The following is a 27,996-nucleotide window of genomic DNA, read 5'->3' on the forward strand; positions in this document are numbered from 1 at the left end:
ATGAACATAGTTTTTTTAGAGGAAAAAACTGTAAGAAAAGTAATAATAGAGATATAATGTACATTCTATACCATGAACATACCAAACATACAGGAAGAATATATATTGACAGGATATCAAGAATACCAACTAAAGAGATTCAGTAAATCTGGAGTAGTTACCAAAAAAACTTTATTTTAATGGAAATCCACAGGTTAGTCTGATGCACATCCTCATTTAAAAACCACTGGCCTTGAAGATGCTAGATTCAAATTAATAAGAAGGTTGTGGCCAAGAAGCAGTTTAAAATAGTAACTGAAATTATAACTGATCATGCTATACTGCTATTGCCTAATATTCTCAGGCAAAGAATCACCAGGACTCTGACAAATAGAAACATCATGGAGACCAAGGGCCTTGAGAAATCTCTAGGTGCTTCCCATTTAGCATACAATTTTGAAATTTTTATGTTAATAACATTTTGCCCATACAAATTTAACCTGGAGAAGGCTGAGCATCTCTTCTGATTAGAAAACTCTTCCCATGCATCTCATCAATAGTAATATTGAATAAACATAATAGTTTCTAGCATCTTTTTCTAAGGTGAAAGAACAAGTTTTTGATTGTCCAGGGGCCTGGTAGAAAATATATCCTGAAAGTTATTTTATTTCATTTTACATTTAGGAGTCAATCTTAGGAAGGAAACAGAATCAAAAGTCAGGAGATTTGGATACTTAAAATAGGAGAGTTGGTGAAAAGAAACAATATTTGGCTATTCATGTGAAAGGAACAATAAAGCACTTAAAAATAAACAGAAGTAATATGACTATCAAGAACATTAGCTCTTTCATAAGTGAGGAAACTTTGTTTTCTTAAATAATCAAGGACATGATACAGTCAATACAAAGCACGGAAAATTATTCTGGTAAAACATGAAATCTTTTTTATCTAGGCAGATTACATAGAATAACCCTTCATATTGTAGGTGAAGGAAATAAACAGTGAACAGTGTCTTGCACTATGCTAGGCCCTGGAAATACAAAATAAATATGACATACTCTAAACCATCCAAGATTTTACAATCTAGGTAAGGAAACATATGTGATTTTTTAAAAAGTGAAAAAAATGTGACAGAGATTGCTAGTTGTCTATCACATACCTTTCTCCCCATTCTTTCTAAGTGATAAAATGTGGTTTTGTTGGGGGGTGGCTATGTACCCAAATGGGAAATAATGTAATTTCTCAGCCTTCCATTCAGATAGGGGTGCCCATGTGACTAAATATAGGTCAATGGTACATAGGTGGAAGTTGTTGGGTGGGGCTTCCTAGAAAGCTTCATAATTTTGTCCATGTGTATGTGTGTGTGCACATACATGCACTGGGGTAGGGGAGGAGGAGTGATGATGCTTATGAAGTTGCTAAGCTGGGAGGCATTACCTTTTTACTCATTCTTGCCTAGGACACGGGTGTGATGGCTGGAACTACAGCAACCATATTGTTACACTGAGGAAACTTTGAGTTAGGAAGGCAGAGCTTGAGCTTGGAAAACACAGCAAAAAGATCAAAGGAGCTGCTGTAACAATATTGAACTGCCTACCTTCAGATTTCTTTTATGTGATAGAAAAATAATGGGTTTCTTAATGACAGGCAAACACAATTGCTAATTGATACAACATATAATTATAATATAGTAAGATGTAAGGTTTAAAAGAGGTATGTATAAAGACCTATGAGTGCACATTTAAGGAAAGGATGAATTCTGCATAGGAAAAAGGAGACTGGGAAGGTCTTCACAGAGGGAGTGACACTTGGCCTGGGATTTTAGAATATGAGTATCTGTCAACTAGGCCAGGAAAGATGGGCATTTTGGATCAAACAGTGACACTGAAATTTCATATAATTTTTGTGGTGAAACTGGTGAATGTTGAAAGATGAAGGACTTAGCAAATGTTTTTTATTAGAAATGGATGATGTGATATTAATCATATACAATCATGGAAACCCTTAAGGGTTGGTGGCCAGAAAATGTTTGAGAAATACCAACAGAGGGTACTATTGTAATAAAATGTACATATCTGCCCTCATATAATTTTCTTATTATTTCTGAAAAGGAAATAAGATATATTATTCCCCTGTATAATTCTATCCATTCCAATGTTTTAGCACTTTAAAATTTTTAATGAGTAATTCTCCATTCTTCAATTGCTCTTACCAAGACTTCATTTAACCATTATTACAAGTTAGGAAAGTCATCTCTCCTCTTCAGTATACCTGTGTTATGCAAGTTAAAATAGTATTCTTTCCTATGCTATACTGAAAATCTTGTACAGAACTAAAATAATACATAAGACCTATAAACATTGAGATTTATTTGACTAATGTAGAAAGGGCTTTTCAGAAACAACCAATATTTCTCAGATTAGTATAAATTTTTTAATAATGATATTTTATTCTTATGAAATAGGAAATGCTTATTTCAGTTACCAAATCAAAAACAACCACTTAAAAGACCCTCCATAACCTGACTTTTTTCAAGGGAGGATACAATCAATATATTTCGCTAAATAACAAATAAAAAGGAATTGAAATAAATAATAACATAACATACAAATAAATACATGTAAATAAATAAAAATAATAAATAAAAAAGGGAATTAATGATGAGAGGTCACACTAAAAGGAATATATTCAAATATACAGAAATAAGTTTTCAGATATGTTTAGGTCTTAATTTAGATGGAAGTTAATTGAGAGGATAATCCCAGTGAAAAGAATTGCCTTGGCTCTTTTATTTTAAGCCAGAAGAGTGATATTTAGTTAACTGTTTTGGTATGGGTGGCTTTACAAAGGATATATAATAGGATTTATGTGTTGGAGGAAAAAAACTGAATGTGATGCCAGAAGTTAAGGACTTTGTATGTCTGCAAATGTAATTTTAAAAATCTGGTCATTTTCAACCTAAACCCTTTTTCAACCTGAACCCTACTCAACCAATACCTATATACTTCTACAATATTATGATCAAGGTTTATAATAATGACCCCAATATGTCTTCTGAGTCATAGCAGAATTATTAAATTAGGATATATTTTTATTATTTGCAAACTGGTAATCTGGCCTGTTTTTTTTTAACACTTCTAGATTAATAAGAGCATCCTTATCGGGTATCCAACCTTGGGCTTGTTCTTTGGCCATCTTCAGTAACGGTTTACAGTTAACAGAAATGAAACAACCAACAACTGATAAATTTAAGATGCGTGTTATTAGAGCAAGAATATCTATCACAAAATAATTACAATCTAACCAAATTTTTAAGGAGTGTCACATAGCTTTTTCTAACAATTATAAGATTTTTTTCAGATTCTGTATTGAAAAAGAACTACAATGAAGCATGAAAGAATTTACTTTTATTTCTAATTTCAGTGAATGTAGTCTGTTAATGTCAGCAAGACAAGAGATGTTATGAATAGGCTGAGCCTCATTTTCATTTGTTAGGTCATGTATCCAAGTTTAATTTGAGGGTCCCTATCTAGTTGCACCTTAACTCACCCCTGGCTTCCCCAGAGATGGTTACGACTGTTCTGCCTACAATGGGGGGCCTACAGAGGGCCTTGCTTGCTTAGTCCTCTGATAAACATGAGATAAAATAAAGTCTTAGGAAAGGAAACCCTCCTACACTGTTGGTAGGAATGTAAATTGGTACAGCCACTATGGAAAATAGTATATATAGAGGTTGCTCAAAAAACTAAAAATAGAGTTGCCATATGATCCAGCAATCCCACTCCTGGGCACATATGCAGAGAAAACTCTAATTTGAAAAGATACATGCACCCCAATGTTCACAGCAGCACTACTTAACAATAGCCAAGACATGGAAGCAACCTAAATGTCCATTGACAGATGAATGGATAAAGATGTGGTGTATATATACACAATGGAATACTACTCAGCCATAAAAAAGAATGAAATAATGCCATTTGCAGCAACATGGATGGAACTAGAGATTATCATACTAAGTGAAGTAAGTCAGACAGAGAAAGACAAATATATGATATGAGCTGTATGTGGAATCTAAAAAAATGATACAAATGAACTTACAAAACAGAGAGAGACTCAAAGACACAGAAAACAAACTTACGGTTACCAAAGGGACAGGGGGTGGGGGAGGGATAAATTAGGAATTTGGGATTAGCAGATACAAACTATTAGATATAAAACGGATAAACAACAAGGTCCTACTGTATAGCACAGGGAACTATATTCAATATCCTGTAATAAGCCATAATGGAAAATAATATGAAAATGAATATACATCTATATATATCTGAATCACTTTGCTGTATACCAAACTAACACAACATTGTGAATCAACTATATTTCAGTTAAAAAAAAAAAAAGTCTTAGGGAGGGTTGCCTGAAGCAAAGCCTGAGACTGAGGTGCGGGGAGGGGGGTTCTTCATGTGATTTATCAGGGGAGTGCTCTCAAGTGCAGGGGAGTGAAGGAAGCAGGATACAGCAGGGAGAAAAAACTTAAGCCAGCTGGAAACCAGCTTCAACCTGACCCCACAAGGAGTGCTGGGATAGATTTTGCACCACAAAATTGGTCTACCTTGAGGCAAAGTCTGGCATTATGTACTCTCATCATCAGTCATTGACTGCAGGATGCAGGGGTGTGTGGGGAGTAGGAGTCTTGTAGAGTACTGAAGCTCTTATTCTGCAGAGTACAATTATCCAGAAAAGGAAGCGGGTGTAGTTAGCTGCTAACACCCACAGCTTCTGGGGGTGCGTCCATCTGCCTTGCAAAGGGGGCCTGAACTGGGCATCAGCAGTGTGTGTACACTATAGAAACACTGTCATATGTGTATCAGGACCCCAGATCAGCCCTTAAGAAACATATAACTGAAAAATACCACAGAAAGTACTGCAGAACTTGAACACAAACTATGTATGACACTTTCTAAAATTATGTTATGAGAAAAACTGGGATGAGATGATGGGAACACATCTCCCTTTCTAACATTCGATTTAGGAATATCCTCTCCCCTTACCTACTCTCTTTGCTAAGCAATAGCAGCTGGTGGTGGCTTCTGTGATCAGGGCAAGATGCCCAGCAGTGAAAGAACAGAGTTGGTTGGGAGAATTTAAAGCAGATGAAGTCTCTGGAATGGGGATATGTGGTTTAGGGTGAAAGGAGCTGTAAGGGTAGGGTCTCTTGTTTGTGTCTGAGATCTGCACCCAACCTCTCTGCTTTGTTTATTTCTACTGGCCCTAGAGACACCCTTGTCTGTTTGTTTTCCCTCTGTCAACACTTTTGCTTTGCACCAGGCCTCTGGAACTGGACTTCTCTCAGCCTTACCCTTATGCTAACATTTTCTAATAGTTTGACACTATAAATAATGGAGGAAATTAAGTTAAAAGCTTTCTCATGCTATCTCTCCTTTTTCTTTTTAAACTTAGCCACTTAAAAAAATTTATTGGAGTACAGTTGACCCACTTTAAGTAGAAAACCAAGCCCAGACACGTGTGCTATCGTTGGGTGTTGTGAAGAGAGAAAGGCAAGTTGATTCTTCTGCAATTCAAGCCCAGAGGCTTTCCTGGGTGTGCAGGGTAATGTGTTCTGAAGTGCCATAAAGGAGTAAAGAAGGTCAGGGAGCTACAAAAGTGGTACAGGAATGGGGACAAAGCAGTACTTGGTTTACCTTCAGCAAATTTAGGGACTTACCTTCTTCTCCTTCACCAGTCTCTTTATCATCACCAGTATTTCTCCTGAAAAATGTGGAGAAAGAGTAACAAGACCCTGGGTACTGTAGGCTCTGAGGGAAAGGAGGGTATTCCTTTTTTGCTTTTATCTGGGAAAGAGGAGATTTCCCTGTGCTCTTGGGCTGAGGTAGAAATACCTTATTCTACCTGCTGCTAATGTGGAAATTACTACCACTTTATCTGGAGTCAGAATAGTATATTAAAGAGTCTCTTGGTGATGTCTTAAAACAAGCAAAATCTTTTATAATACCCAAGTTTTAGAGACTGATGGGGTGAGTTGCGGATCCTGCACATTTTATCTCCGGTGGCCTTGGGCAGTAATGGGGCCTGTGGGGCACAATAGGGCACAATAATTGAGCTCACTCTGACTTGCTATTTTAGTCATCTTTGCTGTCAGCCTTCAAAGGAGAGATCCTTGCTTTATCGCCTGCTGTCCCTTCTGTCTCTGAAGAGAACCTAGCCTTCCTGACCTGCATGGATATTGAGGCAACTCTTAGGGAAAAGAAGAACACTCCAAAAGAATTTATGGCCATTTTCTCAGTGATATTTGAGAAGGGCCAAGACATCTCTGAGTTTAAGTCTCGGCTCTATTTGTTATTAGCTCTGTGACCGTGGGCAAGTTATTGAGTTATCTGCTATCTCACTGGCCTGAATTTTCTCTCTCTCTTTTTTTTTAAGATATATGAACCCTTATGTTCCTTTTTAAAAAATTAATTAATTTTTGGCTGTGTTGAGTCCTTGTTGCTGCACGTGGGCTTTCTTTAGCTGCAGCAAGCAGGGGCTACTCTTCATTGCAGTGCACTGGCTTCTCATTGCAGTGGCTTCTCTTGTTGTGGAGCACGGGCTCTAGGTGCACGGGCTTCACTAGTTGTGGCACACGGGCTCAGTAGGTGTGGCACGCAGGCTCTGTAGTTGTGGCGCACGGGCTTAGTTATTCCGCGTTATGTGGGATCTTCCCGGACCAGGGCTCGAAACCGTGTCCCCTGCATTGGCAGGTGGATTCTTAACCACTGCGTCACCAGGGAAGCTCCTGGCCTGAATTTTCTTAGCTGCTTAGAAAAACAAAGAGGAGAGAGAAGGACAGTACTTACAACTACCGCCAATGATCATGAGGATTAAACAACAACAACAAAAATGGGTGTAAAGCACTTAACATAGTACCTGGTCCACAGACGCTCAAACGTTAACCATGATTGCTGTTTATTATTTATCAGCGAGGTCTTAGCTGAGAAGACATATCCATTAGCGTCAATAATTATAATTTCTATTTCAATATACCGCTTAACTCTGTGCTAGGCAATGTTTTAGGTGCTGCTTGCATGTGACTTTTAAAATTCTCACTACAACCTACTATCATAACCATTCTACAGATGAGGAAGCCAAGGAATAGCGTGCTTAAATCCCTTGCCCAAGATTCCACGGTTGCATAGTGGTAGAATGGAGATTCAAACCCAGAAAGTCAGGTTTACAAAGCCTGTGCCCTTAACCATTGAGGTATGCAGTTAAATAATCAGTCAAGAACCAAAAAGAGATGGGGAATGGAGGGTAGAAAAGGCACAGGTTCAAGGTGAACAGTTAGAAACAGGAAATTGAGAGTTTCGGTAGGTCCGGAAGCTTAAACGCATCATTATAAACCGTTCATGTCGTCAACAAGTTAAGCTCCTATTTAAAAATGAGTTAGTAAGTTTACAAGTCAACTTACAAGCAAGTTGAGAAAATCTTCAATAGATAACTATAACTAAGGGACAGGCCCGGTCTTTTATGTATTTTACCAATTAAGTGTCCGAAATCTCCACGAAGCAATCTGCGTGCCAGGGGCGTCGATGGGCCAATGAACATAGACGTGAAGGGGTTAATACCGGAGTTTGGGGGTGGACCGAGCGGAGGCGAAGAGGATTTTGGGAGCTCCGTTGTACGCCGCCCCAGGGCGCCTGGGAAATATCCAGTGCGCGTTTCTATTATGACCGACCCTAAGTAAGGGCCATCGGCAGGCTGGGTCTGGCCACTGCCGGCGCAGCTGCTCTCAGAGGCCGGAAGGCATGGGCCGTCGGCCGCCACCGGGAGGGCGGACGAGGCGGAGGTTTGTAGCACTTGTTTTGGGCTGAAGGCGTAGGCATGTCCTGCCTCCAGCCGCGCTGGGACAGGGGAACGGAAGTGAGAGGGGGTGAGGAGACGGGGAACTGACAGAGTGACGGACCCGGCGGCGAAAATTGAGGGCGTGGATGTCGGAAGGGGGCGTGTAAATATGTTACGTAGGTGATGAGTTGTGTGAATCTTTTGGGATGGGAGAGGTGGCGGATAGACGAATGGAGGGTAAAATCAGCAGGGTGAAAACGTGTTGTTGGCGGGACACCAGCACATATGAATCGTACCTATATGGGATGACTTTGGAGTGATTTTATTGGGCTCCTGGTTTCAGATTCTACTTTTGATGGCTTGACTCCCTTTAACAAATTACCAAGTACTTGCTCTGTGCTGGGTACTGTACTAGAAGTTCTGTATGAGGAAAGGAATTAGCCTTTATCCTCGACACTTACAGCCTGTCAGTTACTATATGCATTTGGAGACAGGCAATTACAATACAAGGAGATAGAGATACCCCAAGTGTTTTGATAACCTACTGGGTGCCACAGACTCTCCTGAGGTTGCCATCTGGGATGATCTTTGATGTGGTGATTTGACATACATTTTAAAGATAAAATAAGCAGGGAAAAACTATGTGCAATTTCTCCAAGCGTGTTCCCTCCCTGTTTAGCTCAGGTGCAGCTACCTGGAGGACTGAGTAGCACTTAAGGCCCAAACTCGTTTATTCCTGGTGAGAGCATTTGTCCATCACAGTGGCACTTCCAGGACCCCTGCTGGAGAGTCACTCTTAACTTGAGATCAAGGCCTCCCCTTGCACGCATAGCCTGCAAGCTCTGGGTAGGACCAGAGTGCAGAACTCAAGGGCTCTCTGCCTTAACCATATGAAACACTTCTGTGCCAGCTCTTTGGTTTTCTAGCATACTCAGTTCATAGCAGGGAATTGTGAATTTACCTGGAATCCTAAGCAATCTTTTTAAAAGTTTGAATCATCAAACCTGCTGCTTTGTTTACCAGAGAAAAAACAGTATAGCAGACAGTCCAAGTCAATGGTTCTCAAACTTTCCTGTGCATCAGAATCAGCTGGGAGGCTTGTTAAAACACAGATTACTGGATTCCACCACAGAGTTGCTGATTCAGTGGGTCTGGGGTAGGCCCCCAAATTTACATTTCTAGCAAGTTCCCAGGAGATGCTGATACTGCTGGTTCCGGGACCACACTTGGAGAAGTACTGGTCTCAACAGAACTGAGATTAGTAAACCAGAAAGGACATCTCTAGGGAAGACTGGGCACAGTTCTAAAGGTTAGACAAGTCTGAAATAAGTCATGGTAGATATGAAATAAAACGGATGTGTTTTTGTTGTTCATTTGTATGTTTTGAATGGAAGAGCAAAGATGAATCTTCCTGAACTAAACAAAGTAAGGTTTGCATCAGCTTTTTCTTCACTCATGGGGTTCAGAGTTCCTTAAATTGTTTAAAAAACAAAGTAGTTATTTCCTTTTCAGATCCCTTTCTGAGTTATATTCAAGTAGCTAGTTATTTACAGAACTCACACCCCTGCTTGTGTCATCACCCCCCCCCCCCAAATGAGGTGTTCTAACGTCTGGTAATAAATTATGTTTGAAGTTAAAACATGAAAAGACAGTTGGGACAATCTACTCAACACAAAGATTTGTATAAGCAGCCAGAATTGAGATGGTGTGATAAGTAGTTTTATTTATTTTTCCACCCTCAGTGAAACCCCTTCCTCTTCAGAAGAAATAATCAGTTTATTCACTGTAAAGCACAGAAGGGACCAGAATTCTTACTGTGCCAGAGATTAACTTGAAACCTTCCTTGAGGGACTGACCTAAACAGCCTACTGGAGGGTGGCAGTCCTCAGTTCTGCCTACCCTCCATACCCTCCCATGAGCCTGAAAAAGGCCAGGACAGATTTTTAGAAATGTCACTCATTCTAGACCTGTCAGTGTTGGATCCCAAATTTCCCCACAGGCCAGTTACAAAACCAAACCAAGCCCCAAAACCAAACATGCAGACCCACATAAAACACAGAAAAAAATCCAAATAAACTGGCCTTGGTCTATTGTGAGCCTTTTCAGGGGCCAGCAAGATGCTAGGATGACCAGTACCCTGGATGTTTCAGAAATCTAAGGGTCTGTCATATCCACATTGCAAGGGAGTCAGCAGGACACTGTAGGGGAAGAAAAAGTTTTCCTTGGCTCTTTTAGGGTCCCTGGCTGGGTCTGAAAATTAAACTGACAAAGACAGATTAACAAGAGAGAAGCATACAAATGTATTTAATGTAAGTTTTCCATGACACAGGAGCCGGCATAGGGAAATGAAGACCCAGAGAAACAGAGCTGAGTATTTTATGCTAGGTTTGACGAAGATTGGGAAGTCATGGAGAAATATGACAAATTAAGGAGTATGAGGGAAGTGTAGTAAACTGGGGGAGACTTAACAAGTCCTGTTTGTTAGGATTTTTCTCTACATCCCTGTATTTTTGGAGATAAAGATTCTCCTTTCCTCTGGATATAGGGAGGGAACCTCTCACATGAGGGTTTTATGACCTGTCTCAGGGGAGAAGAGGGGCAAGAGGTCAAGTGTCCTTGTTTCTGCCATTTACTCAAATTCCTTCAGCTTTAAAATATTCAGTGTGCTACGGTGCCATATTTTGGGGTAGCGTGTTCTGAACCTTGTCGGCAGTCACACACACGACTCTTGAATATCAATTAAATTTCACTTATGGTTGGTGAGCCTTTCAGTTATACTTGTGCACTGACTCCTCCCCTCCTCACCAGTCCTCATCTCTGCCTAATTCGCACTTAGTCTTACAGACAGTATAATTTTCTATGAAATATGAGGAGATAAAAAGGAATAAAATAAACCTATGATTTTGAACTATGTATCACTGTGTCCTAAGTGATTCCTAAGTAGGAATGATTTAATTTTGTTGCTTGAACACTCAATAGCTTATGGACCCTGTGAGCAGACAGATGGATGCTGAAGAGAATTTGGGGCCATCTGTGTCAGAGCAGCAAACACATGATTACTCCAGAATTCAGATTCAGACAGGATTGTTTGCAGTCCTGAATCTGTTTCAGCAGATTCAGACTTCTTGCTTGTTACAGCTGATTCCCTAAACAACTTTAAATCAGTGTGTATCTCTCACCTGGAGTGGAGTGGGGTTTTAGGTCTGGCACTTAACCACAAGGCTATGGATGTCATTGTTTTGTTTGGAATGGTTCTTCTGAGGATGAGAGTTCTTACATCAAGTGAGTGAGAACTATAAAGTAGAGGGGAGAAGGGTAATTATCATAATTAATATCACGTTTCTTTGCAAAATAAGATTAGATAAAAGTGAAGAACTCACTAGGAGGAAGAAGAGGCAGAAGTATATTCTAGAATCTGGAATCTGCAACTGATGAGCCAGTTGCTGGGTGTATAACTTATTGCTTTTCCCACAATAGAGGCCTAAACACCCATGTGCCTGCAGCCAGGATCCCCTTAGGTCCTGTGATCTGTTGGGGACAGGGTAGCTATTGCCGCTATTTATCATAACTTTTCTGCACTTGATAAGGCGATGAAGAAACCCTGATAACCTAATCTCGTATAAATATGTATTTTTTAAAACTATGGAAGCATTTTAATAGCCTCTGGAGATCCAAGGAATTCATATAATTGTCTTCCAAAACTGCATGTAAAAGAGCCAAATCCAAAGTCTTACTGAAAGCTGGAGTTCAGGAGATCAGAAATGGCCTTGCCAGAAATGTGTTTTCTAATTTCAAGGTCCTTAGAGGAGTTCCAGTGCCCTGCAGCCAAAGTCCACCAGGAACATATCTATGGTTTAACAAGTTGGGTTGATTAGTTAGTGAGTTGAGGGAGAATGCACACCACGGGGAACTGATGAAACGTCTCAGAGGGTGTTAGAAAGGACTTATTATAGGATTTGGACTTGTGTTAGGTGATTTGGGGGAGGATTTAAAGAAGCGAGGCTTTGCTCTGGATTGGATTCTGTTAGGAAGTAACAGACTGTACATAGGGGTAATTCCATGATTGGGTATCTTTTTTTTTTTTTTTTTTTTTTTTTTTGCGGTACGCAGACCTCTCGCTGTTGTGGCCTCGCCCGTTGTGGAGCACAGGCTCCGGACGCACAGGCCCAGTGGCCATGGCTCACGGGCCCAGCCGCTCCGCGGCATGTGGGATCTTCCCGGACTGGGGCACGAACCCGTGTCCCCTGCATCGGCAGGCGGTCTCTCAACCACTGCGCCACTAGGGAAGCCCCATGATTGGGTATCTTAATGAATCTTATCTAGGAGGATAGACTAGAAGGAGGCCAATTTGTAAAGTAGCAGCTATTAGCCAGGATAGGAGGACGTCTGCTTATTTTGTGGTTTGGTCAAAGTTCATGTTTTGTCTCTTTTCAGACATGACTATGCAGTAGTCTTGCTTTTGTCACAGAGTGGCCTTGTCTGATGTTGATGGTCTGTGAAATTGGTTACGCTCATCAGGAGAACAACAAGGCCTCGCTGTGAGGGCCAGGACAGCTCCCATATGTCAGTGGCTGCTTTTCTCCTCAGAGTGATCAGTGCCAGGTCCAGCAGCCTGTAGGAGACCAAATTCCCTTTCTGCCAGGAGCCATATGTAGCAGAGAAATGGTTAGATGTGTTGAACAGGAAAGACTGAGGGCTGGGTGTGGATTAAAGCATCTGGTTACCCTCTGACAGAACTTAGGAGCCTCAGTGAGAAATAGCAGTCTCCTGAGATTGTTTCCCTTTAAAAAAATCATAAGAGTATACTTAAGCAAGGTAAGTGGATGGGAGAATATAGCAGATTATATTTTTCAAAGATGGCCATAACAGTACCTCTCATCCCATGCTCTCTTCTATAATGTGACCTTGCCACCCTTCCATTGAGAAGTCGGGTTGACATCCCCTCTGCTTTGAATCTAGGCAGACTTTGATTGTCTAAATCAATAGAATAGGGAGAAATGAGACTCTGTGACTTCTGAGGCTAGGCCGTAAGAGGCAGTGTGGCTTGTGCCTTATCTGCAGGGACATTGACCTTTAGAGTCCTGAGCTGCCATGTAAGAAGTCTGACTACCCTGAGACTGCCATGCTTTGAGAAAGCCCAAGTTCATGGTGAGGCCACCTACAGGTCCTCTGGTCAGCAGTCCCAGCTGATAGCAAACATCAACCAGGAGACCTGTTAATGAAGACACATCTAGATGATTAAGGCCCCCAGCTGTTGAGTCTTCCCAGCTGAGGCTCCAGACATCACGGAGTAGAAGCAAGACATCCCTGCTGTATACTGAGTTCCTGAACAGATTCCGAGAACAAAATAAAATGATTGTTTTGCACCACTGAGTTTTGGATTGGTTTAGCACAAAGCAATAGTAACCCAAACAGAGGTAGAAATGTTGGTTAACACAGAAGAAATGGAGTGAAAGGAGCAAGGAAGGCAAGTAATTGTAAGAGGGAAAACAGGCTAGGGACAAAGCATTTCGCTTTGCTGTTGCTCCTGCTGCTGCTGAGCTCTTTGATTCCAGAGTGGACAGAAGAGGGAAGAATGGAAAGGGAAGTTATCCAGTACACTAAATGAAACTTCTGTAGATAATTGCACCTCCTTTTAAAATAAGATCTGGAACTATTTAGTTATTTCTTTAATTGAACATCTTGATTAACAGAAGTATGTGGGGTTTTTTTTCCATAAGGAAACAAGTAGTGACCCTAATTAACAGTATTTAATAACCAGAGGGTGAGGGACGATACTCTCCTCTATATCATTGTACGAGGTTGGAGGAAATCACAGTGTTATTTCCAATGACATGTATAGAAGTTTTATTATTTTAATCTGGCAGAATATGGTTCACTTTTAAAGCCTCCATATGTGTCTATATTTTACACACACGAATAGCTCTTGTTGGGTAAGACATTCAATCTGTAAGTTAGAATAGAAGTCCTAGTACTATTATTGGAATTGTGTAATCGGTGAGCACTCAAAAGGTATTGGTTATAAATGTTGAGTACAACCACCAACTGACCTCATGGTTATTGGCCAAGTACAGAATGTCTCAGTCTCTTGTTTCCTTGTAAAAATTCCTGTGAATTTGGTGTTTGGCTCTTTCAATGTGTTCCAGCCACACTGAACTCCCCCATTTGAACCTTGATCACCCCTCTCCTACTGCTGGTTCTTCTTATTCCCTCTACATTCTTCCTCGAAAAGTATTCCTGTCTGTTCACACACTCAAGGCCCAAAGTCAGTGAGCGCCACTTGTTTGGAAACCTAGATCTCATGTTCTCCTCTTCATAACCTTTCCTTGTTTCTCTTTTCTGCCACCTTCAGTTTGCATTATAGTTATCTGAGCATGTGTCTGGCCCTCCTACCAGTCTGTGAGCCCCTGGAAAACAGAATCTATATTAGATTGATTTGGGGGTTCCTCACAGCTCCAAGAGGGATGTTTTGTTCATCTTTAGGATCTGCAGAGAGGACACCTGAGCCTGGAGATGCTAATGAACATCATATATCCAATCAGTGGCAGAGCTAGGGCCAGAACCCGGGTCTCCTAATTCACAGCTTGATGTTTTCCACTAGATGAAGGAGAAGAAGAGGAAGCGGGGGAGAGGAAAAGCAGGAGGAAGTAGTATGCTTCATGAGCGCAAACCTTTGGTATCTGTTTCATTCACTAATGCATTCCCCAGTGCCTAGAGCAGTGCCTGGCACATAGTAGGCACTCAGTAAATATTTACTGAAATAATAAGCAATTGGGGTAAATAAGCATTCATGTACAAGGATGATAACAATGACCTTAGGGGGCATGGGTATTTTTTACTTATCACAAGTTCTTATCTCATGCATTGCTTTGATGCATGAAAGGAGAAACACAAAGCCAGAAAACCCCAGCTTTTCCTGCGCTTGTATTTTTCCACTGCTCTCTTGCACCACTTATCTTTCCCTGGTAGCAATTCTGAGGAATCTGAGACAGCTCCCACTGAACTCTTGCATTAATGTTCTGATAAAAGAAAAATATGATGCACTGGGCACAAAATGTCATTTTATGTAAAAACCTTGGGAAAGTTAGTATTTCTTTAAAAGCAAAAAAAAAGCAGAGCTCATTACTAATGGCTGCCTTTTATTGGCCTTGCTGGGGGCATCACAGTGGGACAATGTGGCTGGAGTCTATGGTTGCCCAAGAGGTCCTGCTCTCTCAGTAGAGCTGACCCCAGGTGATGGAGGCCATAGGTGTGGCTGAAAAACAGGAAATAGGATGGATAAAACCATATACATTTTAGCCCCTGTACTTACTGGCCTGTGGTCATCATCCCGATAACTCCTACCTCAAATCTCACTAAGGAAAATCCCATATGCTTTCCCTTCCCAATCTGAATTCTTCCTCCTTTGGCATAGTGATCTTTTGTTTCCTTGCCTTTGCTTATTCGGTTCTGAAAAAGGTATCTTTTCCTTAGCTCTACTCCAATCTTTCTTCTTCCTGATTCCCACACCCAGGGCCAAAGTGATTTTGACTAAATTTATATAGGAAAAGTATCTCCTTATCTGTGGTACCTGAAGGTACAGTTTGTAAGATTTAAAATCTGGGGCAGTGGGAGTAGGAAATGCACTTTGGCCTCAGTCTAGTCCTAAGCCACATGGTTTATAAAAAACTCTCCATCTGAGGAGTTAAGGGAGCTTGCCCAGATGAAGAGCACAGACTCCGGAGGAAGATTGCCTGTGTTGCAGTTTGGGCTCCACACCCCATAGGCTTTGATGACTCTGGGCAAGGTATTAAACCTCTCTGTGTTGTAGTTTTCTTATCTGTAAAATAGAGAGTTGTTAGGGGGATTTGTAGAGTTAATATAGGTGAAGCACTTAGGATGGTGCCTGGCAAACAGTAAGTGCTGTTTATTTTATTATTTTTTTGTATTATAGTTGATTTACAATGTTGTGTTAGTTTCAGGTATACAGAAAAGTGATTCAGTTATACATATACATATATCCATTCTTTTTCAGGTTCTTTTCCCATATAGGTTATTACAGTATATTGAGTAGAGCTCCCTGTGCTATACAGTAGGTCCTTGTTGATTATGTACTTTATATATAGTAGTGTGTATATGTTAATCCCAAACTCCTAATATATCCCTCCCCCACCTTTCCCCTTTGGTAACTATAAGTTTGTTTTCGAAGTCTGTGAGTCTGTTTCTGTTTTGTTTTGGGTTGTTTGTTTGTTTGGTTTTGGCTGTGCAGCGCGGCATGCAGGATCTTAGTTCCCCAACCAGGAATCGAACCTGTGCCCCCTGCAGTGGAAGCACAGAGTCCTAACCACTGGACCACCAGGGAATTCCCTGTTTCTGTTTTGTAAATAAGTTCATTTGTATCATTTTTTTTTAGATTCCACATATAAGTGATATATGATATTTGTCTTTCTCTGACTTCACTTAGTATGATAATGTCTAGATTCATCCATGTTTAAACAGTAAGTGCTGTTTAAATGTTAAGTGTTATATCTGTCATTATTATTATTATTAAAATTATTAAAACAGACCCTTGTGTGTATGTACCATCAGAAGCCTAAGGGGAGACGTGAGTGGCACCCCACATATGTAATAAATAGGTGTTAGAGAAGCCAAACATGCTGAACAGACCCAAAGAATTAAGGAGCTATATCTAAGAGAGTGTTTTCAGGAGTTTTATTTTGGTTGTTTTAATCTTTTACTAAAAACAAATCTCAGTTACAAGCCATCGCTTGTGCTTTTGGAATCATGTCTAAGACACAACTGCCTAATCTAAGATTGGGAAGATTGACACCTATGTTTTCCTCTAGTTTTATATTTTAGTCTCTTACATTTAGGTCTTTGATCAATTTTGAGTTACTTTTTGCATATAACGTGAAGTAGGAGTCCAACTTCATTCTTTTGCCTGTTAATACCTAGTTGTTCCAGCACCATCTGTTGAAAAGACTATTCTTTCTTATTGAATGATCTTGGCACCCTTGTTGAAAATAAAGGTCTGAGTTTATTTCTGGACTCTCAATTCTATTCCACTGATCTGTATGTTAATCCTCCGCCAGTACCAGTCTTAATTACTATAGCTTTGGGGTAATTTTTGAAAGCATGAATTCTGAGTCCTATTACTTACTTCTTCCTTTTTTTTTTCAAGATTGTTTTGGCTGTTTGGACCCTTTGAATTTTCATGTGATTTTAGGATCATCTCATCCATTTCTGCAAGACAGCAAGGAGTTTGATAGGGATTGCATTGAATCTGTAGAACAATTTATGGAGTATTGCCATATTAACAATATTAAGTCTTCTGATCCATGGGCACGGGATTGTTTGTATTTATTTAAAAATTGTTTTGTAGTTTTCAGTATACAAGTCTTGCACTTCTTTTGTTAAATTAGTTCCTAAGTAATTTTTATGCTATTATAAACGGAATTGTTTTATTAATTTCCTGTTTGGAGTGTTCATCGCTACTGTATATAAATGTATTGGATTTTTGTATGTTGACCTGCAACCTTGCTGATTTTATTAATTATAATAGTATTTTTGTGAATCCTTTGGATTTTATATGTAAAAGATCATGCCACCTACAAATACTTCTTTCCAACATGGATGCTTTTTATATCTTTTTCTCCCTTCATTGCCCTGGCTAGAACCTCCAGCACAATGTGGAATAGAAGTGGCAAGAATGGAAATCCTTGTCTTGTTTCTGGTCTTATGATGTGTCTAGGTGTGAATTCATTTGAGTTTATCTTGGAATTTGTTGAGCTTCACGGATGTATAGATTAATGTTTTTCATCAAATTTGGAGAATTTCAAGCATATTTTCTTCAAAAATACTTTCTGTCCCTTTCTCTTTTTCCTCTCCTTCTGGGGCTCATTATATGTGTGTTGGTATGCTCAAAGGTCTCTGAAGCTCTGTGCATTTTTCTTCATTCTTTTTTCTTCCTGTTCCTCAGTCTGGCCAATCTCAATTGACTTGTCCTCAATTTTGATGATTCCTTTTTCTGCCAGCTCAAGTCTGCTGTTGAGCCCCTCCAGTGAATATTTTATTTATTGTACTTTTCACCTCCAGAATTTCTGTTTGGCTCTTTTTAATAATTTCTGTCTCTTTATTGATATCCTCTGTATGGTGAAACATCCTTATCATACTTTAAGTCTCTGTACATGGTTTGATTTAATTAGTTCTTTCAACATACTTATAATAGGTTATATGAAGCATTTGTCTAGTAAGTCTAATGTCTCAGCTTCCTCAGGGAGTTTCTATTGACTGATTTTTTTCCTGTATTTGGGCCTTCCTTCCTCCCTCCCTCCCTCCCTCCCTTTCTCTCTCTCTCTCTCTCTCTCTCTCTTTCTTTCTTTTTCTTTCTTTTCTTTCTTTCTTTCTTTCGTGTGTCTCATATTTTTTTGTTTAAAAGTGGACATTTTGGGGGCTTCCCTGGTGGCGCAGTGGTTGAGAGTCCGCCTGCTGATGCAGGGGACACGGGTTCATGCCCCGGTCCAGGAAGATCCCAGATGCCGCGGAGCGGCTAGGCCCGTGAGCCATGGCTGCTGAGCCTGCGCGTCCGGAGCCTGTGCTCCGCAATGGGAAAGGCCACAACAGTGAGAGGCCCGCGTACTGCAAAAAAAAAAAAAAAAAAGTGGACATTTTGAATACTGTGGCAACTCTGGAAATCACATTCACACTGCAAGGGTTTGTTGTTGTTGCTGTTTTTTGTTGTTGCTCTTTGTTTAGTGTCTTTCTTGGACTAATTCTGTAAAGTCTGTATTTCCTGTTGTGTGTAGCCACTGAAGTCTTGCCCGGTTATATCACTGTGGCTTAGTTGTCAGCTAATAATTGGTCAGAGGTTTTCTAAAGTGTCTTGAACCAGTAACCCTCCCACTTTTTGCAGAAAGGCTCTGCGTGTATTGTGGTACACCGTCAGTGCTCTGGTAAGCGGTTCACAATTATGCCTTAGCCTTCACTTCCTGTTTTCACAGACTCTCAAGGTTAGCCAGAGGTGAGACATGGGAGCCTTCTAATGTCTTTCCTGGGCATGTGCACAGCCCTTAATGTGTGTGTACTTTTAGATCCTCAGGAATGTATTGTAGCTTTTCAAAGACCTTTTTGGACATCTCATTCTCCAGATCTTCCTTTTAAGTTTTATGGTCAGTCTTTCGTTTTTCCCAACAGGTATCATGGCCTAGGCAGCTGTGATGTTAAACAATTGCCACTGATAATGTTTGGCAAATGCCCTGTAAATAGGGCTTTTCCCACTCTCTCACGCCCTGCTGAGTCATGTCAAATAACTACAAGCCATGGGAAAGAGGCTTTTTCAGGGAGCTGACAGATCAAATAGTCATAGTGCTCTGAGGATGGGAGTTTTTGAGGAGCTCCAGGCTGTTCTGCCCCCACCAGTGACTGTTAGGCAGCTGGCTTTCATGGCCTTTTACCATGGGTGTGAGGCTGCTGGTTTTCAAGGCTACCACTGAACAGGAGAGAGGGGGTTGAAATAGGGCAAGTTAAAAGGCCCCAAAGATCAGTGTTCTTAGCAAGACTAAGTAGTTTTCTTGAATAAATGCTCCTCAGATTGTCTGCAAACTTTTGAATCATGTCCATAGTTCTGAAAAAGTTGATTTTAACACTTTTTGCCAGTGTTCTCATTGCTGTTTTGCAAGAATGGATCTTCAGAGGTTCCTACTGTGCCATTCTGAAAGCTCTTCCTCACAGATTTTTATTCTGTTTAGGGTACAATCAGATCTCCATCTAAAATAACAATCTTGTATGGATATTTGGGTCAGAACTTCTTAGCAGTGGGCAGGATTTGGACTAACAATGAAAATGCTGAAGATGGCCTCTTCCTGTGTCTTCAGGACTCTAAAAGACTGTCCTGGACTGAGGCTGGGCTACGATCATGAGTAGGACAGTGGGTGAAAACTATGGGCAGCCAGTGAGATAATGTTGTTTTTTCCCCAACTAGGTTGTTTCTTTCTGTGCTCATAGGCATCTGAAAACCTGGAGATATGTTTGAGCCAAACTTCTGCAGAGATGGGCCACCAATTCCCCTTTACTGTTCACCACATTCCCCAGAAAGTTTATTGGACTTGGACCTTTCCTTGAGAAGGAATTTGGGAGAGAATAATATTAAAAAGGGGGAAACAAACACTTACTGAATGAACCAATGAGTAGTGGGCTGGAGAGATCAGGGAAGGCTTCCTGAAGGAGGCACGGGTTTGATCTGATCCTGTAAGAATGGGTGCATGTTGGTTAGTTGAAGAAAATGTGTGGTGAGTAGGAAAGCAGTTAAATTTAATGCAACCAATTGAGATATCTGTAATTAATTCCCCTCACTGAGCCACTGTAAGAATATATCCCAGGCTTATCCCTGGGAGAAAGCCAGAGACTAGGCAATGATCAAAAAAATGGGGGAGGCAGTATATCATAATGGTCAAGAATTCAGGTTCTGATGTCAGACTGCTTAAGTTCAAATCCCAGACTTTCTGCTTATATGCTTATTAGCTGTATGATCCTGGGCAATTTAACCTCTCTGACCCTATTTATCTGTGAAATAGGGTCCCCCTTTTTCCTGCCTCACAGGTTTGGTGAGAAGATTAAATGGGATAATGCATCAATAGTGCAAAATACAATGCCTTGCACAGAGTAAGTGCTCACCAAAAGACATCCATATAATTTTTTCTTCCAGTTTTGAGGTATAATTGACATATACTGCTGTATAAGTTTAAGGTACACAGTATAATGATTTGATATACGTATATCATGAAGTGATTATCACAATAAGTTTAGTGAACATCTGTCATCTCATATAGGTACAGAATTAAAGAAATAGGAAAAAAGCAGTTTTCTTTGTGATGAGAAGGCTTAGGATTTACTCTCTTTGACTACTTTCATATATAACATACAGCAGTGTTAAATGTATTTATCATGTTGTACATTATATCCCTAAGGCAGCCAGATTTTTAATCTGAGTCCAGCCACGAATCCAGATACCAAATGCACAAAGCTGGAAACCATGTCGGTATGGTCAGAATTGAAATTGTTTTTAAATGCTTCCTGCAATTGCTTTGTTTATTTCTGTTCAGTTCACCTTTAGAATTTGGTAACATATTATTGAAAATGCCAGCATGTTTCCATATGTTAGGAAGAATTGTATGGAGTGTTTTTTGTTTTATGTTTGAGAGACAGAACGTTAAACAGGGCACTGCAATAGAGGCAGGAATCCCACAGAGAGAACCCCCAGGGCCTAGGTGAGATTCAGAGGGATGGAATCAAGTCCTTGATCAGCTTAACCTCCTGGGAGTAGATTCTACTACCTGAGCTTTTCTCTCTTTGGGTTTCAGAGGTCCAAGATTTTTATTTATTCACTCATCAAACAGGCACTGGGGAGGGTGGAGGCACAGTGGTAGTTTTTTTTAACTAGAGCAGGGGCTCTGGACCCAGGTCAGGCTTGAATCTGAGCCCTAACATTTCCTAGCTCTGTGACCTTGGGCAATTTGCCTAACCTTTCTGTGCCTCTGCAGGATAATATCTGTCTCATAGAATTACTGTAAGAGTTAAATGAGTTAATACATGTGTACATAAAGGACTTAGACAAGTTCCTGGCATATAGTAAATGTTCAACAAATGTTAAATGTAACTAATTTTATAGTGGGTGGGAAGGTGATTATTTTAATTTTCTGTTTACATGTTTAACTCTGTTTATATGCTCAATTAAACAGAATTCAACTGTTCACTCTGTATCTCCCATGCCTAGTAATTTTGTTAGGTGAATGCATGTTCACTGGTAAACAATCCTAATGTAGTGAGAGGTACTATAACAGAGCTTGAGTACAAGGCACTTTGCAGGACATGAGGGATATGATATGTTATGCTCAACTTTGAGCAATTCAGGGAACATTTGGTTGAGAGGGGCTGTTCCCTTCTAGAATTTTCAGTGCAGTCAGATCTATGAGAGCCAACAGCATCCAGGAACTAGGTAAAGTGATGCTAGAGAGTCACCAGGTGGCAGTACTGCACAGGGATTCAGGTAGAAGAGGAAAAGAGGAGCCCTTTCCAGCCAAGAGTTCATGTTTATGTCTGACGCTGTTTTTCTCTCCTCTCCACAGAAATTCAAGCCATGATTTCTTCCCCTTTGTTCTGCTGGTTTTGGAGCACTGCTATTCCTACCCAAGGCTGCTTGGGAGTCATCTGGCGCTCAAGCCGCTCTGTCTTTACCAGGCAGAGGAGAGAAACCATGCTGAGTATATTTCCAGTTCTTTGCATGTTGGGCTTCTAACTCCCACACCACCAACTTGTTTCTCCTGCTATGCCCTGGATGGAATTAAAAGAGTGAGGTGAGAAGCAAAACTAACATTTTTTGAGACAGCAGGCACTGTATCAGAAACTTAATATAATCATGTTGTTGAATTGCCACAGAACCCTGAGAGATTAATTTTGTAATTTATTTTGTCCATCATCTTGCTTCAGCAATTATTAACATAGGCGTGGCCAGGCTTGTTTCAGCTATACCCCCCCATCCAACACCACTGGATTATTTTCAGGCAAATCCCAGATAATTTTTCACTGCATAATTTCGTTTTTAAATACTTTCTTACATTCCTCTAAAAGGTAAGGACTTTTAAACACACCACAGTATCATTATAACACTTTAAAAAAACCCAAGCAATAATATCCTAACATTATCAAATATATACCAAGTATTCAAATTTACCTAGTTGTCTCATTTTTAAAACTGTATTTGTTTCATTCAAATCTGGATTCAATCAAAGTTCATAGATTTAATTCATTTGATATATGAGCTGTGAGCCATTTTACATAGAGGGAAACTGAGGATCAGAGAGGATCATCAGTTCAGTATTCAAAAACAATTCTCTATTGAATCAGACCTGGTACCAGATGTTGGGGATACAAAGATTAGGAAGACCCAAGTCTCTGCTTCAAGGAACTCAGTCTTATGCTCCTGTAATGCTCTGTGAATATATCTATCACAAGACTTAATACACTATGTTATTAGTATGTGGTTGTGTATCTGTCTTCCCAGATAGGTGGCAAATTCCTTAGAAGGCAGGGGCCAGTTCATAGTCAACATTGTAATCTGTAACATCTTACGGAAAAACCCGAATGAACTTTTTGGCCAACCCAATACTTAACGTAGTCCCTGGTACATAGTAGATATTTAACAACTATGGGGAAAGGAATAATTTTGTCTGACTGGGCAGTGGGAACCAGTGAAGAGTTTCAGGCAGGGCAGTGACATGATAAGGTTATCACTGTAGGTAGGTGACACACGTCATCATTTGGATTGGAGGCAGAGAAGGGGCTATTGCTGAGTTCATGCTACAGAGGAGGAGTGCCAGACTAAAGCAATGGCGGTGAGTATGGAGAGGAGAAGACAGACTGGAGAGTTACTGAGGATGTGAATTTGGCAGTATTTGGTAATTTCTTAGATGTAGAGAATGAACGTTTCTGGCTTGGGTAATGGTGGTGCCACCAGTAGATTCAGTGCAAAGAGGAGAAGCGAGTTTGGGGTGGAAGATGAGCTCCACTTTGGACATGCTAAGGTTGTGTCCATGTGATCTTCAGGAGGATGTGTGAGACCAGAGCCCAGGTCGGCGGTCAGGAGTGAAGATCAGGGGATCACAGCGTGTAGGTGGAGCTTGAAAGCCTGACGGTAGATGTCATCACTCGGGAGAGGACATGCAGTGAAACAGGGAGTGGACTAAGGAGGGAACCCTGACACTTACCAAGGGAGTGGAAAATGAGAAGCCCATGAGAGAGATGAAAAAGGAACAGCTGGGGAGACTGGAAAAAAATCAGGACAGTGTGGTGCCACAGAAGCCAAGAGAGGAAAGAGTTCAGGAGAGAGGGAGAGAGAGTGGTTGACACTCTTGAGGCAGGTAAGGAAGTAGTGGTAGAGGATAGCTCAGTGCTACAGCCAGGGTGTGGTCGGTGGTGGAAGAGTGGCAGGTGGTGAGCCTAGAAAGGCCAGTTGGTCCCTCATCCAAAAAGGCCTTGGTCACCCAGCTGTGGAGTTAAGACTTCATTCTGTAGCTAATGGGGAGTCATCAAGAGGTTTCAAAAAGGAGTGACCTGGTCAGATCGGGGTGCTCTAGAAAAATCAGGCTGAGGCAGTGTGGAGGATGCTGTGGAGGAATAGGACTGGAGGCAGGGCTCCTTGGAGTGGAATAAAGTGGCACTTAGGCAGTGGAGGTATGGACTGTCTTCCAGGACTTTTAGTAGGTAAAATTGGCAGGCATTGAAAACGGTAGCTAACACTCACTGAGCTTTTATTATGTGCCAGGCGCTACTCTCAGTGCTTATGTGAATTATCTCACGTAATTCTCACAACCAATCTATGGGGTAGATAACATTATTGACCTCATTTTATGCCTGAGGAAACTGAGATACAGAGAGATAAAGCAACTTGTGGAGGATCATGGAGCGGGTAAACCACAGAGCCTAGATTTAAGTCCAGGTGGTTGGTTCTAACCCACTCTAACCTGTTTGTCTGAATGCCACTCTTAACTTCTAGATTGTTTTGCCTTGATTAGATGTGGGGAGTGAGGGTGTTAGGATTAGGTTCAGCTGTGAGCTATCAGACATCCAAAATAACAATGGATTAAACAGGATAGAAATTCATTTCTCTTTCATTAAAGAAAGAAATTCATTAAACCCTAGAAGGCTTAATGGCCTGTCATCTCCACAGTGTGACACTTGTCCCCATGGTACAAGATAGAGCTTTAGTCATCACGTTCATGTTCTAAGCAGCAAAATGCTGGGTAGAGAGAAGGAAAGAACAGATACTTGGGACAACTGGTAGTCTCTGCTATAAGAGAAGTTCCAGAACTCTGCCATGGGTGATTGCAAGGAGGATGGGGTTACCAGGAGTTGAGGTAGAGAGTACAGGAAACCTGTTGGACCTTTATTATTTTTGTTTGTTTACCCAGGTCTTTCCCTTCCCTTGGAAACAAAACCCTATTTTTTCAGGGGGAGTGCTGCTCCTCTCCTGTCCAGCCATGGAGTTCTAGTTGGTGTTTCCATTCCAAGTACCCTATCATCTCCCCAGTCTCAGTTGATTTGATTGGTTGGCATATGGGCATGTGATCTAGATCAGAACAATCAGAATCCTTCGCTTCAATTTTTTTTAAACCAACTTAAATGGGGGAAAGTATTGTGTCCCACTTTTGTGGCACAGCTTGGAGATGTGTGGCCAGGACCTATTGGTGGCCCTTTTACAACTCCAGGGAGGAAGCTTGTCTGAGAAAATGCAGTCAGCATGCAGGATAAGCTGTAAATTCCTATTAGTGTTCAAGTCTCTGGTCTTGTCCTTGAGGCCCATCCACATCCTTGTCCTTTGTATGATTATGTGAGACTTCCAATAAATTCCTTCTTGTGTTCAAGTCAAAGTTGTGTTTCTGTCACTTGCAACCAATAAAGTCCTGATTAAAGCTGTATTCTAAAAGTTAATTCTGGAATCAATGTAGATGTGCTTAGGGTTTGTGGGGGGGGTCATAGTAAATAGTAACCAGAAGCAGAAAGATAATTTATGAGACTGTTTTAATAGTCTACATGAGAAACAATGAGAATCTGAACTAAGGGGATGTCAGTGGGTACTGTAGCTCCTGGCCAGTCTTGCCATGTCTCTTCTACACCTTGAATCAGTTGCCCATATCTACATATTGATCATCTCTACCTGGATGGAATGCAACAGGTTGCTGTTCATTTTGAGCATGTTTTCCTCTGTATCCTTGGACATAGGTATAATAGCTGCTTAAAAACTCCTCTCTGTTAATTCCAACATCTACGTCATCTTGGGGGCTAGTCTTCATTGATTACCTTTTTTCTTCGGTATGGGTCACATTTTTCTGTTTCCGATATGCCCAGTCATTTGGATTTGTCAGAGGACATGTTGTAGAGAATCTGGATTCCATTGTGTCCCTCTGAAGAGTATTGATTTTTTTGTTTTAGCAGGTGGTCAACTTGACAGAACTCAAACTCCATACTCAATTTCCCCTGCAGTAAGTACCAACTGAAATTTCTATTTAGTTCTTTTAGTTTTATCTGAGCTATTTGGAGACTGCCCTGTGCGTGCATGGTTCAGAGGTTGGCCAGAGAGTTGGCCAGAGTTTATACACAGAATTTAGGGCTCCACCTGTCAAGATCTCTCCATTCCAGTATTTTGCCTCCATAGGCTCCAGCTGCTGAAATCCTGAATTCTGTCTTCCGGTAAAGACTCAGTTTTACCACCTATCCGGTGACTGATTGGGGCCTGCTCTGTGGCTAAAAGCCTTAAAAATTGGGAATCTCACCTAGTTCTAATCCTATCCTTTAACTGTAGTTTCTTTTCCAGTTTCTGCATGCTTCAGGTTGTTTGTCAGTACTTTCAGGTAGTTGTTTTTAAATATTTTGTCCAGAGTATATTGTTATATCTGAAGGAAAGGCGGCTTGATAGAAGCTACTCGGTCATTTACTGGAAGCCAGAACCTGCCTGGTCACTATTGTATAACCTGTGGCCAATGTAGCAAGACTCTTCTAGTCAGGTAATAAGAAATTATACCCAGATTATAACCAGATTTTAGCTCTCAATGATGTGACTTGAAAAAGGCAATTTTGTAACCAGATAAGCTAAATGTGATGAAGTTTCAGGATGACAGGTTTGGAGGTATGAGAAGCTTGATAAGCCCCCACCTGGGCTTTCCCATGAGCTAAAATGAGTTCACTCTGGACAGGCAGGGTCCTGCTGCCACAAACCTGAGTGCCTGTTTCCATAAGGAGATTCACTTTTTAAATATCCCCTGTCCTGATATCTCTTAGTCACCTCATCTTTAAAAAAATTATCTGAGTTTATTGTAATAAATGTAACTTCTATATAATTCATAGATCAGAATGAGAGGCCAAGGCCCCTACCCAGTCCTCTGCCAGATCTAGTATCTGGGATGGAGAAGAGTGGATAAATTGCAAAACTTTTTAGCAGGTTGAATAGTTGGGGATTGGTGACAAAGTATATGAGGTGGAATTAGAGGGTAGAGTTAAGGATGACTTCCAGATTTCTGCCTTGGGCATCTGGAAGGATGGTCAATACAAAATAGAGGATGTAAGAAAGAGAGCAAGTTTAAGGGGGAAGATGAATTCAGCTTTGGCCATGTTTGAGGTACCTGTGGGACATCCAGTCAGAGTACATCTGAGTCTGAGGATTGGAGAGAGATCTGGGATGGAGATATATGATGGAGAATCTCCAGTGGATAAGTGATAGATGAGGCCATAGGTCTAGATAATGTAATCAAATAGCATGTACAGGGTGAGAAGAGAACTGATAACGAAGCCCAGTAGTTAAGGGGAGAGCATAAGAAATGAGTCACTTTAGGAAACTGAGAAACAGAAAAATTAAAGACAAACAAGGAAAGGTGGTATACAAAAGTCAGGGGAGGAGAATTTCATGAAGGAGTTAGTGGTCAGTAGGGTCCAGTTCAGCAGAAAAAGCAAGTACTGAAAAACAGGCATTGGATTTAACAACTAAGAGGTCTTTACCTCAGAAATTGCAATTTCGGTGGAGTGGCAAGGAGTGTTGCCAGATTGCAGTTTGAGGAGTGCACGGGTGTGGTAGACTTTAACATGTGTTTTCTGTTAACCATTCCTTCCAGTAATCATACTCCTGTATAGTCCCCTAGTCTTGAATCTGGTAAAGTCTCTAAATAAGTTTAACTGATAGAATGCAGGGAAGTGATGGTGCTTGACTTATGAGAGTAGGTCATAAGAAGCCTTGTAACTTTTGCCTTGGTCTTTTGGAGCTCCGAGCAATCATTTAAGAAGTCTGATCACCCTACTAGAGAGACCACATGGAAAAATTGTGAGACGACATGGAGAGAGAGAGAGAAGTCCAGCTGCACCCAGGGTTCCAGAAATCCCCACCAAGACGCCAAGCATGAAGGAAACCAGAACCATCTTGGCTCCACCAGATCAACCTAGCCACCAGCTGGATGCCACTGAGTGGCTCCAGTAGATGCCACGTGGGGCAGAAAATCTGTCCAGTAAGCCTTGCCCAAATTTTTCACCCACCCATTCATTGCAATAATAAAATGATTATTGTTTTCAGTCCCAAGTTTGCGGGTGGTTTATTACACAGCAATGTATAACTGGAACGTTGGGCATTGAAGTAATAGAGATTGTAAATGCATGTTATACTTC

At 40.9% G+C, this 27,996-nt stretch overlaps 2 long non-coding RNA genes across 2 annotated transcripts; one reads left to right on the top strand and one right to left on the bottom strand.

Moving 5' to 3' along the window:
- Positions 1-147: 147 nt before the first annotated feature.
- Positions 148-7,783, bottom strand: LOC137216349 (uncharacterized). The gene is made up of 2 exons (XR_010939711.1): positions 7,442-7,783; positions 148-6,964 (listed from the first exon to the last, which is right to left on the bottom strand). It is a non-coding gene; the product is annotated as an uncharacterized lncRNA (long non-coding RNA).
- LOC137216348 (uncharacterized) lies at positions 7,639-27,903 on the top strand. Its single transcript, XR_010939710.1, has 4 exons — positions 7,639-7,819; positions 21,918-22,145; positions 25,780-25,829; positions 27,600-27,903. It is a non-coding gene; the product is annotated as an uncharacterized lncRNA (long non-coding RNA).
- Positions 27,904-27,996: the final 93 nt, after the last annotated feature.

The sequence above is a fragment of the Pseudorca crassidens genome, chromosome X (genome assembly GCF_039906515.1).
Source record: "Pseudorca crassidens isolate mPseCra1 chromosome X, mPseCra1.hap1, whole genome shotgun sequence".
NCBI classification, from domain to species: Eukaryota; Metazoa; Chordata; class Mammalia; order Artiodactyla; family Delphinidae; genus Pseudorca; species Pseudorca crassidens.